General features: G+C 40.1%; 1 protein-coding gene across 1 annotated transcript in view; it reads left to right on the top strand.

Moving 5' to 3' along the window:
- The first annotated feature begins 1,810 nt into the window (after nt 1–1,810).
- The window catches only part of LOC117964677 (BMP/retinoic acid-inducible neural-specific protein 1), a 138,296-nt gene continuing 126,326 nt past the window's right edge, over nt 1,811–13,780 (top strand). The window contains exon 1 of the mRNA XM_059005454.1: nt 1,811–2,193. The gene's annotated coding sequence lies outside the window, so the exon portion shown is untranslated. The remainder of the gene's footprint in view (nt 2,194–13,780) is intronic.

Raw genomic sequence — 13,780 nt, 5'->3', positions numbered from 1 at the left:
TAATTAGCTTTCATATGTCTTTATCAGTGTCATAATTTAAATGTAATACTAGGGTATATTCCAAAGTGAACATTTATGCTAAACTCCAAAATATTGAAAGCTTGTTTCACAGACCTTGATTATTCGCACTGATCTTGAACCATACATGTTATCTCAGGTAAGGTAGTCCCAGATTAGTGCTAATCAGGGTCTGTGAAACTAACCCTTACTCATCAGGAACAATGCTTTAAGTGCAACTTTCTGTATATAATGTTTTTACAAGCTAGTTTCAAAAGCCCATAGTTGCATAGTACTGTGTGTATGTCTTATATGCTGTGCCTTGGGCTGGATACGTGCAAACGCTGCCATATTCTCCAAGGGAAAATACAGCTGGATATTACTGGGTTAAGAGTGCAAGAGATGAGTATTTCAGCACAGTCTGGAGCGGCTTACATGTAATAAATAACAATACGCTTATTATTATACTAATATCATATTTACCTCGGTGTAAAAAAACGGGTCTACATCTTTAACAGCTTTTCTGTCTGACTTTAGTAACCCAGATAACGTGTTAAACCCTAACACTATCCCACGTTGAAGTATCAACACCACCATTTGAATGTTGCTTGAATGCATGTATTATTTTGCCGCAGATCGTGTTGTTCGGTGCAGCACGTTTGTGTGCTGGACTGCGTGTCACTGTTGTCCCAAAGGAATCGCATTCTAAAGTCTGCCGAAGAGGCAGGGGGCTGGGCAGGACGCTGTAGCTAGCCAGCTCACAATCAGCAGCACATCTAGCTATGTTCAAGGACGTAGCATCAGCACTGGGCACGACTCAGTTTGCAAAACGGGAAAAATATAAAGAGAAAGACTGCACTGGATTTACTGAACCCATTTTCAGCGTTTGGAGGATTCATCTTTTTCTTTAAAGCAGACCACTATTAATGTAAGAACAATTTGATTGTAGGATACATTCCCGGATTCGGTTAAATATAATAAAACAAGAACGATGAAGATGCTTTAATTGTTGAAATGCTCGAAAATCTCAAAGGTTCGAAGAATGGAAACGAACAATTTGTTATACTGGTACTGAAGGAACTGTTCTTTCACTCTGTCGTGTGCAGCTTCACTGCATGTTCTATCAAGTTGTCCCATTTCTTTTCAGATTCCCCCGTTGGACTGATCCTCTGTATTGGCACCTGGTCACTTTGATGTATTCCCCTATGGAACTGAAGCAGTTTGAACCGCCCCGATCGATTTCTTGACTGAAAGCTTTGCCTAATCAATTGTGCAAGTAGAAACACACTTGAAATCAATCTGACTACCTGCAGACTTTTTTTTGTTCCGTGCTGTGAATGGTTACATTAATCTAACTGCCACTGAGACCCTTTCTCACCTATTATTATTACTTTTTATACAGTGCATTCGTCACAAATCAGTACGTCCAGATATTCCCACACAACACAACTCGCTAATTAAGGTGCACAGATTGGTCCTACCGACCGTGTTCAGTGTTTTGGTGCACTGTTCGGAGCAACACATTCATTCGCCTAGACCTCATTACGCCGTGTTTGTTAACGTTCGCTAGGGAGTTTAATAGAATCCCCATTTTGCAATGCACTTTTAATATAAACGCTGTTCAATACCAAAGCCCCAACGCTATTTTCTTACAAGACAGTCCCTCCTTCCTCGTTTAGTTCCCTATCCTATTCAGTTGTATCAAGTTCTGTGATCGAGTCCCTCCCCCTCGTGTCTGGCACAACCATCCTCTAATAAAACAAAACTGAAGGTTCAGCCCCTCCCCCTTTCTCTATCTCCCCTTTCACGTTGCTTACAATCACTGGCAGTCTGCTACAGTCTACAGATCCTGCCTTCTCCACGCACCTGATCTGTACAGCACTATCCCGCCTCACCTGCGCCTTTGCTCCCGGTCGCATTAAAACAAATAGGATTCTTTTTTCTCCAATCGCTCGCTCTCTTTCTCTCTCGTCTCCCACCCTCTCTCTCTACTGATGTCTGCAACCTGATCAGTCAGAAACGGATTTTTCTCTCCTGAGCATGCGAAGGTCTGCCAAATCATCCGCAATTCAGCATCAAAGCCCCGGCTATCAGCATGAACAGTGGATACACGGGTTTCAGCAGCAGAAGTTTTCCTCTAACAGAATAAAACGCAGGGGACTTTAGATCCCAGCCATAGGGGAGAATCAATTTTAGGTAAGGTATCTATCTGTACATATATAGTATAGATTGCACGCATTGAAAACATAATGTAACAGATAAACTAATAGAATTTAACCGTATAGTCATCTACAAGGTGTTCCCTGCACATTCTGTACGTAAAGGTACATGCTTACAACAACTAAAATAGTTGTTGTGAAGCACGTTCGTTTAATTCAATTTTGTGTCATTATGCTATAAAGCGAGTATATTAATCCTTGTTGATTTCTGAAAACTGAATCAATTCAGAAAATAAATTCTGAACATTAAAATACATATTTGGTGTGTCGCGTCTCACGTGTGTGGGATTACAGTGGACATTGGATTATGTTCATGTGAAACTGCAGGTTTTAAACCTGGTTGACCGCGATGCGCCGGATGATTTGTGCATAGTGAAGCCGGGGAGAGAGATTGGAGCTAGATCTGGTATCAGTCCACGCACTGTTTCAGTTTATTTACCACTCTGAACAGATCTTGCCTAATAGCTAACACAAACTTGCATTTTAACAATGGCACGCATAAGGGGGTATTATCCAAACACGCTTAAATCAAAATGTTAAGTATTTTTGTCATGCATTGTTTCTGTGAACAGGTCTGACTGTTTTAACATTAGCAGTTTTTTTTTTCTTCCCTGAACAAAACCCATTTTTGCATTAAATCAATAGAGATGCCGTCTCTCCTTGCAAACAACACAGGGAAAGGTTGCACAGAATCTGCTGACACAAGTCGAAATCTGTATCCCTGTTCTGATGGAATTATAACAGTAGAACGTCACTGCAATCCGTCCTAATCATTTATCAAGGCGACTGTTAAACAAACGACTCTTCTTATTTTAATGTTGAATAAGGCGGTCTGAATGAGTCTCTCGTTTGTCGGCATCACGGAAAGCTTCTGACAGCTTCTGTAGCCAGCACTTTTTAAAAACTGAACTCGGTCAGGTCTTGACAACTAAATTTGCAAATGTTGTTTTAATCCTGCAGCTATGCAAAGTACATCAGATGTGATTGAGTTGTTTATAATAACACACCAGACGCCAGTGTAGTTTGAGATCTCGTTAGCGCATTTATGTGCATCATTTAAAAACCTATAGCCTAATTCATATGACCCGTGGCAGTTTAAATGGTAGTGTTCAATAGTCGCCACTCTATAAATCAAAGGGATAATTCAGTTGTTAGTATATGTCGTTTATCTGCTTGGGTAGTTTAAGATTTTTTTTTTTTTTTACGGTGTGATGTCATAATTACTGCATATCAGTTCGATTGCATTTCTATTCAGTAGGTTAAGCAATGGAAGGGCTAGCTGCTGCTCGCTGTGCTGTTGCATTAATGTGTGTGAGTCATCGTATTTTGGCTTTATATTGGTTAAAGGTTAACCTTTTCTTGTGCACTGTACCGTACATGACTTGCACAACACCTACACTACAGATGGTATGTGCAACTTGAACAGTTTCTATGTATAGGTTTATTAAATCGCTAAACAATATGCTGTGCATTGTTTTATAACGTCCTTTTGAAATGAACAGTCGGTATCCAGAATTGTGTTGGTTCATTTTCCCCAGAATTGTGTTGGTTCATTTTCTCCAGCAGCAAGCCGCTTTCTGTGGAATTTGTGTCGTGTTCTAAAAGTTTGTCAAGTTATTCTGAAAGCTGCCAGTAGGGGGAGATCTTACTCTTTTATACCACACTCCCACTGCTTTTAACAGGTGCGTTTGAAGGCAAGTTCACCAAGACAGAACAATGTTATTGTTAGATAAGCAGTTTATATGCGTGCAGAATAATTGTTGATTAAACATCAAAGCTACCCGTGAAGATGTAGTTATAATAATTACAATATAATAATTAAAATATAATAATTTTTCCTTTTAAAAAATAAAAACATAATATCAGAAGGAGCTATCAGAAACACCTGTAGTATTATCATACTATATATTCATATTCTGCAATATTTGTATACATTGTTTCATAGGATTTTGTAGAATCTATGTAAAGCTATGTTGTACCTATGTTATAGTAGTTTATATTATAGTGAATCGATGTGATCTCAGTAGGAATCCTGTCTAAATTGTTTAGGAATTATGTATTGTAGGAGTCATCAGGTTTTTTTAGCTTTGCATCTTTTATTGTATACAGTCATAGTTATTTTTGAAGAGTAAGTCGCTTCAAGTTACATTTTCATTTTTTTACTGTTCCCTTAATCATAATCATAGTAGCTCTTATTGCAATTACATGTCCATTGATCCTTTCTCATGTGTTTATTGCTCTTGTTGCCTGCCCCAGACTAATCAGAAGTAGCAAGCAGAACACCTATAATGGGATATTCAACATCTAATATTAGGGAAATGTAGATGAAGTAAAGCCTTCCTTTAAGGACAGGTTTCAGCCAACACCTTTCTGGTGAACAGTGACACTAAAGCCACCACACCATGTGGAAAGATGAGCTCACTCAAAGAGTTTTGGCTCGTTACTAAAGCATTTGAACGTCACAGTAGCACTTCTACTGTCAGCCTTGTTTCAAAGGTTACATTATATTGAAGTTGTGCTGCCAGCATTGGTGTGTTCATCCTGGATCGTTGACAGAGTGCTGTGGCTGGAATTAAGTTTCTTGAGTGATGTGAGGACAGGAGTGCAGCAATCGACACATCTTTATCAGTTTGATGAAACATACCATTGACATTTTCATATTTCATTTCTTACCTATTTATGCACTTGTGTGTGTTTTTATATAATTCTCCTATTGCTATTTTTATCATTCTCAGGCTTACTAACTAATGACTCTTTTCACCCACTGGGCCTGCTTCTGAAAAGACTCCTAAAATACGGTCTGAAAAATGACTCTGTATATATGTAACGGTAGAAGTCAGAATCTGGTCAATCTTAAGTTTCACCGGTAAATGTCAAGATTTACCAAATAAGATGTTAAATGTCCAAAATTCTGAAGACATTTACTGGTTAATCTTATGATTTACCAAACCATATTAGTAAATGCAGGCATGTCATTGAAGAATGAATTTATTCCAGGATATACATTGTCAATTAACAAAATAATCATTAATGTTGAAGAATATATTTTGTTTCTTCATACACATGTTCCATTAACAAAAAACATTGATGTTGAACAATATATTTATTCCTGCATATACATTTTCTATTAACAAAATAATTATTAATGAGCTTGCAGTAATGCACAATTGAGCAATTTAAACTTGTTCAACATGGTACTGAACAATATTGTGATCCATTTATATAGAACAACCAACATTCTGGTAAATTTGCATATAAAACCATTCACAATAGTGTTGAAGGATATTGTACTCCAAATACATAATAGTTTGATGAAAAATAACTTTCTGTAAATGCAAATTAAATTAATGACACTAAAAGCCACAAAGACAGCCAGTGATTAGATATATTTACTAGTTACTTATTGCAGCATGGTAGACTCTTGTGGCACTTGGAGTTACACAGGACTCCTGAAGCCTTACAACGCGAGGACGCGAGTCATTCGGTCATTAGCCAAAGGCACTTGGTTATTCTTGATTTACCGGTAAATGTCTGAAGTTAAGCGTTCTCATGTTTATTTTGCACTAAAATCATCTTTTATTATTTCCACATTGTACAGAATGCAACAGAATCTTTTTACTGCAGATATTCTTTTTTTTTTACCGGTAGCCTATGCTAAAGTGAAGAGAAAGTGCTCTAGCTATTCATTTGATTTTACTACTGTGCTGTGTAGGCTTACTGTAAAGATGCATATTTTTTCATAACGGATTGTGTACAGAGAACACATTGGTGTTATTTCAGCACAATGATTTATACAGTTAGAATAAATGAAGCACTATATAAATGTGTGTGTGTGAGATTTATTTTTTATTATTTATTTATCTTAAACTGGGCACCTCATTATTTCGGACAACCTGTCTGCCTTCGGTTTAGCGAGGGACTGCTGTACAAAGAAGCCAGGTCAATCATTTACCCGCTCCATCCTCCAACTAAACTGTTTCTTGCTAGTTTCATGTGGTTACAATTGTTCCTCTCCTCTCAATAATTGCCTTTGCACTTGCTTCAAACCAGGGCCCGGTCTCTTATTGTTGGATTTCACAGTCAGTGTGTGTGATGGTTCTGTCAAGGGTGAAGGAAGCAGTGAGACTGTCAAATAAGGGTCAGCCTTTTCATAAAAGGATCATTTTTGTTTTGTTTCCTGGTACTAGATCATGATGGCGCTGATAAAACACTTGTTATTTTCAATAACAAGTTCGAGGAGGGTTTGACCCAGTGCAGTGACATTTCTAATGTCTAAAGGTACACACAATTAGTGTGGAGCCATTTAATAAGAGTGACATGTTGGCTACTATGTTGGTTACTGTGTTTGCCCTCCTCACACTGGACGCATGGCCAGCACATGCCTTCGCTTGCAGTACTGGCTCCTGACTGGTCAGTTCCAAAGCGACTGGGCTAAGAGATTGAGGCGAGAGGCTGCACCAGAGCCACTGTTCCTATCCATATCAATATGAGCACCAGGGATCCTAGTTTCCTGCAATATAAAAAACCTAAATTCTCAGATAAAATAAACATGTGCGTTATACCGCAATTAAAATAAAAATCTACAATAGAGTCCCCCTCATTATAAGATGCGCGAACAGTACTATTGAATAACTTAACACAGGAAGTATTTATTGGTACACAAATACTTCTATGTAGTAATAATAAAAAACAAAACATGCCACAGTACTCCGTCACATATCCACCCTAACCGTTTATCCACCATTATCAGCCTCTTCAGCAACGTTATTTTATTATTGAACAGAGAAGATTAGTTCAGCTATTGTAGATCCTACCAAAGTTTTCATACACTGTGTTGTATGTGGTCCATACCCAACCATTGCTGGTAGTGTCACATGAGCTGTGGTGGGGTGACTTGATATGTAAATAAATCCTGTTCGCCCTGCAGGGTGTATCAACTTTAACCTCCGTCTAGATCTCCTGCCTGTCTCTCAGCAACGAATGCACGCACCCACACGACAGACTGCAATATAGAGTTTAAACATTCATAAAAATGTACCAAAATGCACATCCCTGGAGTTTATTTGCCTTTGTGTTAACCACTGATTGTTTGTTTAGTATCTGATGGATGGGACGCAAAATTTTGGGCATGTGCGTTTCAGGAACGCATGAACAGAAAAGCTAGTGTGACCTTAAGGCTGCTACCCACCAGACGTGATGCGGCAAGCGGAACTGTGCAGTGATGCGTCAAAATGAATAGAACCTATATACAGACGTGCTCAAATTTGTTGGTACCCTTACAGCTCATTGAAATAATGCTTCATTCCTCCTGAAAAGTGATGAAATTAAAAGCTATTTTATCATGTATACTTGCATGCCTTTGGTATGTCATAGAATAAAGCAAAGAAGCTGTGAAAAGAGATTGCTTATTCTACAAAGATATTCTAAAATGGCCTGGACACATTTGTTGGTACCCCTTAGAAAAGATAAATAATTGGATTATAGTGATATTTCAAACTAATTAGTTTCTTTAATTAGTATCACACATGTCTCCAATCTTGTAATCAGTCATTCAGCCTATTTAAATGGAGAAAAGTAGTCACTGTGCTGTTTGGTATCATTGTGTGCACCACACTGAACATGAACCAGAGAAAGCAAAGGAGAGAGTTGTCTGAGGAGATCAGACAGAAACTAATAGACAAGCATGGTAAAGGTAAAGGCTACAAGACCATCTCCAAGCAGCTTGATGTTCCTGTGACAACAGTTGCAAATATTATTAAGAAGTTTAAGGTCCATGGAACTGTAACCAACCTCCCTGGGCGCGGCCACAAGAGGAAAATCGACCTCAGATTGAACAGAATGATAGTGCGAATGGTAGAAAAAGAACCAAGGATAACTGCCAAAGAGATGCAAGCTGAACTCCAAGGTGAAGGTATGTTAGTTTCTGATCGCACCATCCGTCGCTTTTTGAGTGAAAGTGGGCTCCATGGAAGAAGACCCAGGAGGACTCCACTTTTGACAGAAAAACATAAAAAAGCCAGACTGGAATTTGTTAAAATGCATATTGACAAGCCACAATCCTTCTGGGAGAATGTCCTTTGGACAGATGAGTCAAAACTGGAGCTTTTTGGCAAGTCACATCAGCTCTATGTTCACAGACGAAAAAATGAAGCTTTCAAAGAAAAGAACACCATACCTACAGTGAAACATGGAGGAGGCTCGGTTATGTTTTGGGGCTGCTTTGCTGCGCCTGGCACAGGGTGCCTTGAATCTGTGCAGGGCACAATGAAATCTCAAGACTATCAAGGCATTCTGGAGCGAAACGTCCTGCCCAGTGTCAGAAAGCTGTGTCTCAGTCGCAGGTCATGGGTCCTCCAACAGGATAATGACCCAAAACACACAGCTAAAAGCACCCAAGAATGGATAAGAACAAAACATTGGACTATTCTGAAGTGGCCTTCTATGAGTCCTGATCTGAATCCTATCGAACATCTATGGAAAGAGCTGAAACTTGCAGTCTGGAGAAGGCACCCATCAAACCTGAGACAGCTGGAGCAGTTTGCTCAGGAAGAGTGGGCCAAACTACCTGTTAACAGGTGCAGAAGTCTCATTGAGAGCTACAGAAAACATTTGATTGCAGTGATTGCCTCTAAAGGTTGTGCAACAAAATATTAGGTTAGCGGTCCCATCATTTTTGTCCATGCCATTTTCATTTGTTTTATTATTTACAATATTATGTTGAATAAAAAATCAAAAGCAAAGTCTGATTTCTATTAAATATGGAATAAACAATGGTGGATGCCAATTACTTTTGTCAGTTTCAAGTTATTTCAGAGAAAATTGTGCATTCTTCGTTTTTTGTGGAGGGGTACCAACAAATTTGAGCACGTCTGTATATATATATTTTTTTATAAATTGAGTCGTTGCCAAATATTTTTTCTTATTTTCTCCCAATTTGGAGTGGCCAGTTATTTTTTTTTTATTATGCTCAGCTCACCGCTACCACTCCTGCGCTGGCTCGGGAGGGCGAAGAAGATCACACGCTGTCCTCCGAAGCGTGTGCCGTCAGCCGACCGCTTTTTTTTCACACTGTGGACTCACCGTGCAGCCACCCAAGAGCTACAGCGTCGGAGGACAACGCAGCTCTCGGGCAGCTTACAGGCAAGCCTGCAGGCACCCGGCCAGACTACAGGGGTCGCTGATGTGCGGTGAGCCGAGGACACCCTGGCCGACCTGGAAGCTCCCGTCCTCGGTTGGCAAATGAATAGCCTGGACTCGAACTCGTGACGCCCAGACTATAGAGTGCATTCTGCACTCCACGTGGAGCGCCTTTACTGGCTGCGCCACTTGGGAGCCCCAGAACCTATACTTTTGATACGTATCTTTCACACCACAGGATTTGCGACAGGCAACGTGGGAGTGGCACCAGGGCGGCACTGGAGTGACGCAAAATAAATAGGATTGAATCCGATTTTTTGTGATTTTTTTCGGGCGTCAACTAGGGCATTGAGCAATCGGAGAACAGCTTCAATGCACGTGGTCCACCAGGGTGAAGCAGTATCCAGAATGACAGAGAAAACAATAATAGTTGTCGTTGAGAAAATACCCAGAACTTATGACAAAGGCCATCACAATTATAAAGATATAGATTTGAAAGACGATATATAGGAGTCTATTTTGAGTGAACTGGATTGTATGATTTATTGTCATATATGTTGAAATACCACCAGAGAAGACACTCATAATTTCCACATCACGTTGACGAATATGTACCAGTCTTGATCATAGTTTTTTTGAACAGTTGTATAGATCTGGCAGTCTTCAAACCTGTTGCATCGCCTCTGTGTCACTTCTGGTGTGTGTGGTCATGTCGCTGCGAAAGTGTCTCGTCGCAATTAAAAAAACGCATGGCATCTGGTCTGTGGAGCCCCTTACTCAGGTCCCACTGCAGTCGGATACAAAGCGGATTACTGTATTCATTTTAGTTTATCTCGAGTTAGTCTTTGTCACCTGGATGGCTATTGCCAAACTCATTGACCCGATCTTTAGGGGTGATTTTTTTTGTTTTGTTTTTTGCATCTTTAAACAGCTTGTTGAGTAGTAATATTGCACTGGATAGTGAAGTAATCCTGTAGCTACATTTCAGCATGAATGTGACACTGACAGTGCTCCTCGCTCAACCTTGACCTCTGTACACCAGAAGCAGTTTTATTGAACAAGTATGTTTACATAAATTTAAAGCAGAATTGCCTGTGTTGATGATTATATGATAAGTGTATTGATTTAGTTATCAAACAAACACAAAAAGCTTGCATGTTTTTTGCCCTGCCCCAAGTGTAAAACTAAAATTTTCAGACAGCATAGAAAATCCGTATTTTTCCACGTTCTTCCGCAGCAAACAAATCAGTAATATCCCTGATTATCACTTATTACATGCTCATGCTGTTGCCGTGCATTTCCTAAAGGTGTTTGTGGAAAAGTTGCTTTTTTCAGAGGAATAACCATATTAAACGTGTGCATTATTCTCAGGGGCGCTTTTTGTTTGTCTTAACTGCAAACTACTAGTTTACAAACCTGTTAACAAATGTTGTGTTAAGTAAACATATTAGTTTGAAATCTAATAAAAAGGTACCATAATATAAAACCCGGTCTCAATTTCTAATCAGATAGAGAGATGTAAAAAGTAAAGCCCTTTTAATACATATTCTGCACCCTGTTTCATACAGACTGTATGGCGGAGGATGTGAATAATTGTGTACATTGGCATGTTGCTCAGACAGAGTGTGTAGTTTCTGTTTGTATCTGTTTCAAAGAGACTGTATGGCGGAGGATGTGAATAATTGTGTACATTGGCATGTTGCTCAGACACATTGTGTAGTTTCTGTTTGTATCTGTTTTTCACACAGAGCTGTCCTGAGACTCAGTAACTCATTAGAATTTGAAAGAAAACCTTGATGCAGTAAGCTACAGTGCATCCAGAAAGATCGATCGTCTTTTCTTGTTGAGTTCCAGATGAACAAAATCAGAAATTCTGATTTAAAAACGTTGCCCCCTTTTCCCCTTGTGGTCGGACAGAGGAACTACTGCAACTAGCTATTTAATAAACATGTCTTTGAAAAACATTATCTTACCTCTTATTAGAATAAACTTTCTTGCACACGCTTCTCATTCTGGCGGAGACCATTTAGTTTTCTCTTGTCTGTTAACCCTGTCACCACTCTTAGTACACCAGTGTTCTGCACTTAGAAATACATCATAAGAGAAATGTGGTATTTCTTACATCCACTGGGGGCAGAGTGTTGCAGGGGAACTGTGGAATAGTCGCACTCTTGTTTACCAGCTGTACTTAGATAAAATATCTATAGAGTAAGATGGTACCCAAATACCAGCTACACAGAGAGTGAAGTGGCAGGAAAAATGGGATTCAGCCAAACCCAGTACATTTTTTAACCCTTTGCAGTCCATTTATTAAGTGCGCGTCAGGTCCAATTTATTTTCACATGCGCAGTTAATTTTAGATGCGCTGTTTAAAATGTATTTTTTTCCACAGTCAAACGGGTTTAAATGGCCCTGCATATCAACAAAGCACTCACTAGGCTTCTCCAGCTCCGCCACACCCTTTCGTTCGCTATCGCTTTTATCTATGTAAGAAATAAATAATAATAAAAATAATAGTCGTACATACCGATCAATCATCTCTGGATCACTCGTTTTATCACCAAACTCCTCAATATTGCGATCAAAGTCATTATTTTATTACTATAACATCTGAAAAAAGCTCTGCAAATGTCCGTGATAGTCTCTGTGCACTGATGCAGTATCAGCCAGCTTGTTTACTATGACCGCTCCGTTATCTGATACCAGGGCCATATGTATGACTAATCATGAGATACGCCTTTTTTTTTTTTTTTTTCCCGACTTGTCTCGGCTCCTGTCGCTACCACTCGGCAATTGAATGGTTTTCTCGGCTTTTTCCGGAGAAAAAACGATAGAAACCCGTTTTTTGCGTTGCTATAATGATGTCGGACCCAGTCCGACAAAGGACCTGAGAGGAATAATTGCAATGTCGGACCCAGTCCGACAATGGACTGCAAAGGGTTAATGACGTTAGCATAATTGCAGGTTATTTGGTATTTGTTTTGATAACTGCCAGGAGGTTATGATTGTTAATTATAGGGTATCTTGCTTTGAAAAATGCATTGCCAAATCACATTAGATAAACGCTGGGAGCTAAGCAGCTCAGCAGCCTAATTCACTAGCCCTTTGAATTCGTCTACTGAAGTCAGAGATGGTCTTGGTCTCTAGGTCATATTTTGAGGTCTTGGTCTTGATCTCGATCTCGGCGAGTCTGGTCTGGTCTTGATCTCAGTCTCGAAGCGTCTGGTCTTGGTCTTGATCTCGGTCTTGGCGCGTCTGGTCTTGCTATTGAAGCGTCTGGTCTTGGTCTTGATCTCGGTCTTGGCGCGTCTGGTCTTGGTCTCGGTCTTGGCGTGTCTGGTCTTGATCTCGGTCTTGGCGCATCTGGTCTTGGCGCATCTGGTATTGGTCTTGACCTCGGTCTTGGTGCGTCTTGTCTTGGTCTTGATTTGGTCTTGGCGCGTCTGGTCTTGCTCTTGAAGCATCTTGTCTCGGTCTTGATTCGGTCTTGGCGCGTCTGGTCTTGCTCTTGAAGCGTCTGGTCTTGGTTTTGATCTCGAAGCATCTGGTCTTGGTCTCGGTCTTGGCGCGTCTTGTCTTGGTCTTGATCTCGGTCTTGGCACGTCTGGCCTTGGTCTTGACTCTCAGTCTTGGCGCGTCTGGTCTTGGTCTTGATCTTGGTCTTGGCGCGTCTGGTCTTGATCTTGAAGCGTCTGGCCTTGGTCTTGGTCTTGGTCTCGAAGCATCTCGTCTTGGTCTTGATCTCGGTCTTGGCGTCTGGTCTTGGTCTTGATCTCGGTCTTGGCGTCTGGTCTTGGTCTTGATCTCGGTCTTGGCGCGTCTGGTCTTGGTCTTGGTCTTGGTCTCTGTCTCGGCGCGTCTAGTCTTGGTCTTGATCTCGGTCTTGGCGTGTCTGATCTTGATCTTGGTCTCGATCTTGATCTTGGTCTCGGCACGTCGGTCTTGACAATAAATACACTTGATTATCTTATCCTCATTTTCACCCAAATTCACACGCACTTATAGACATACAGTTATTAATGGCAAAAATATGGTTTAATTACAAAAAATATGTAAAATACACTCTAGTAGCATTTAACAACCTCTCAACATAGACCACACACTTTACCATGGGTAAAACCATAGCAACGAGCCAGTGATTGGCTAGAGAGATGAGAGAGTAGTAGGGGTGGGTTAGAGTACTCGAGTACTTGAAATAATTATAATTACTCAAGCACTCATTTATTACCCGAGTACTCTAAAAAAATTTAATATATCGCCATGAATGTAAGTTCAGTATATTGTAGCAGTCTTGCTCTCGATCTCAACATATCCGGTATTTCACTGTTACTGTGGCTGCACTGAAAAAATGAGTGGATTTTCTTCTGCAACATTTTAAAGTATTGGCTAACAGTTTTGTTTTTATATTCGCGCGCACAAGTTTACCG

This window comes from Acipenser ruthenus, chromosome 31 (assembly GCF_902713425.1).
Source record: "Acipenser ruthenus chromosome 31, fAciRut3.2 maternal haplotype, whole genome shotgun sequence".
Taxonomy (NCBI): domain Eukaryota; kingdom Metazoa; phylum Chordata; class Actinopteri; order Acipenseriformes; family Acipenseridae; genus Acipenser; species Acipenser ruthenus.
Note: the sequence above shows the minus strand (reverse complement) of the source record. Positions and strands in the feature narration are given on the sequence as shown.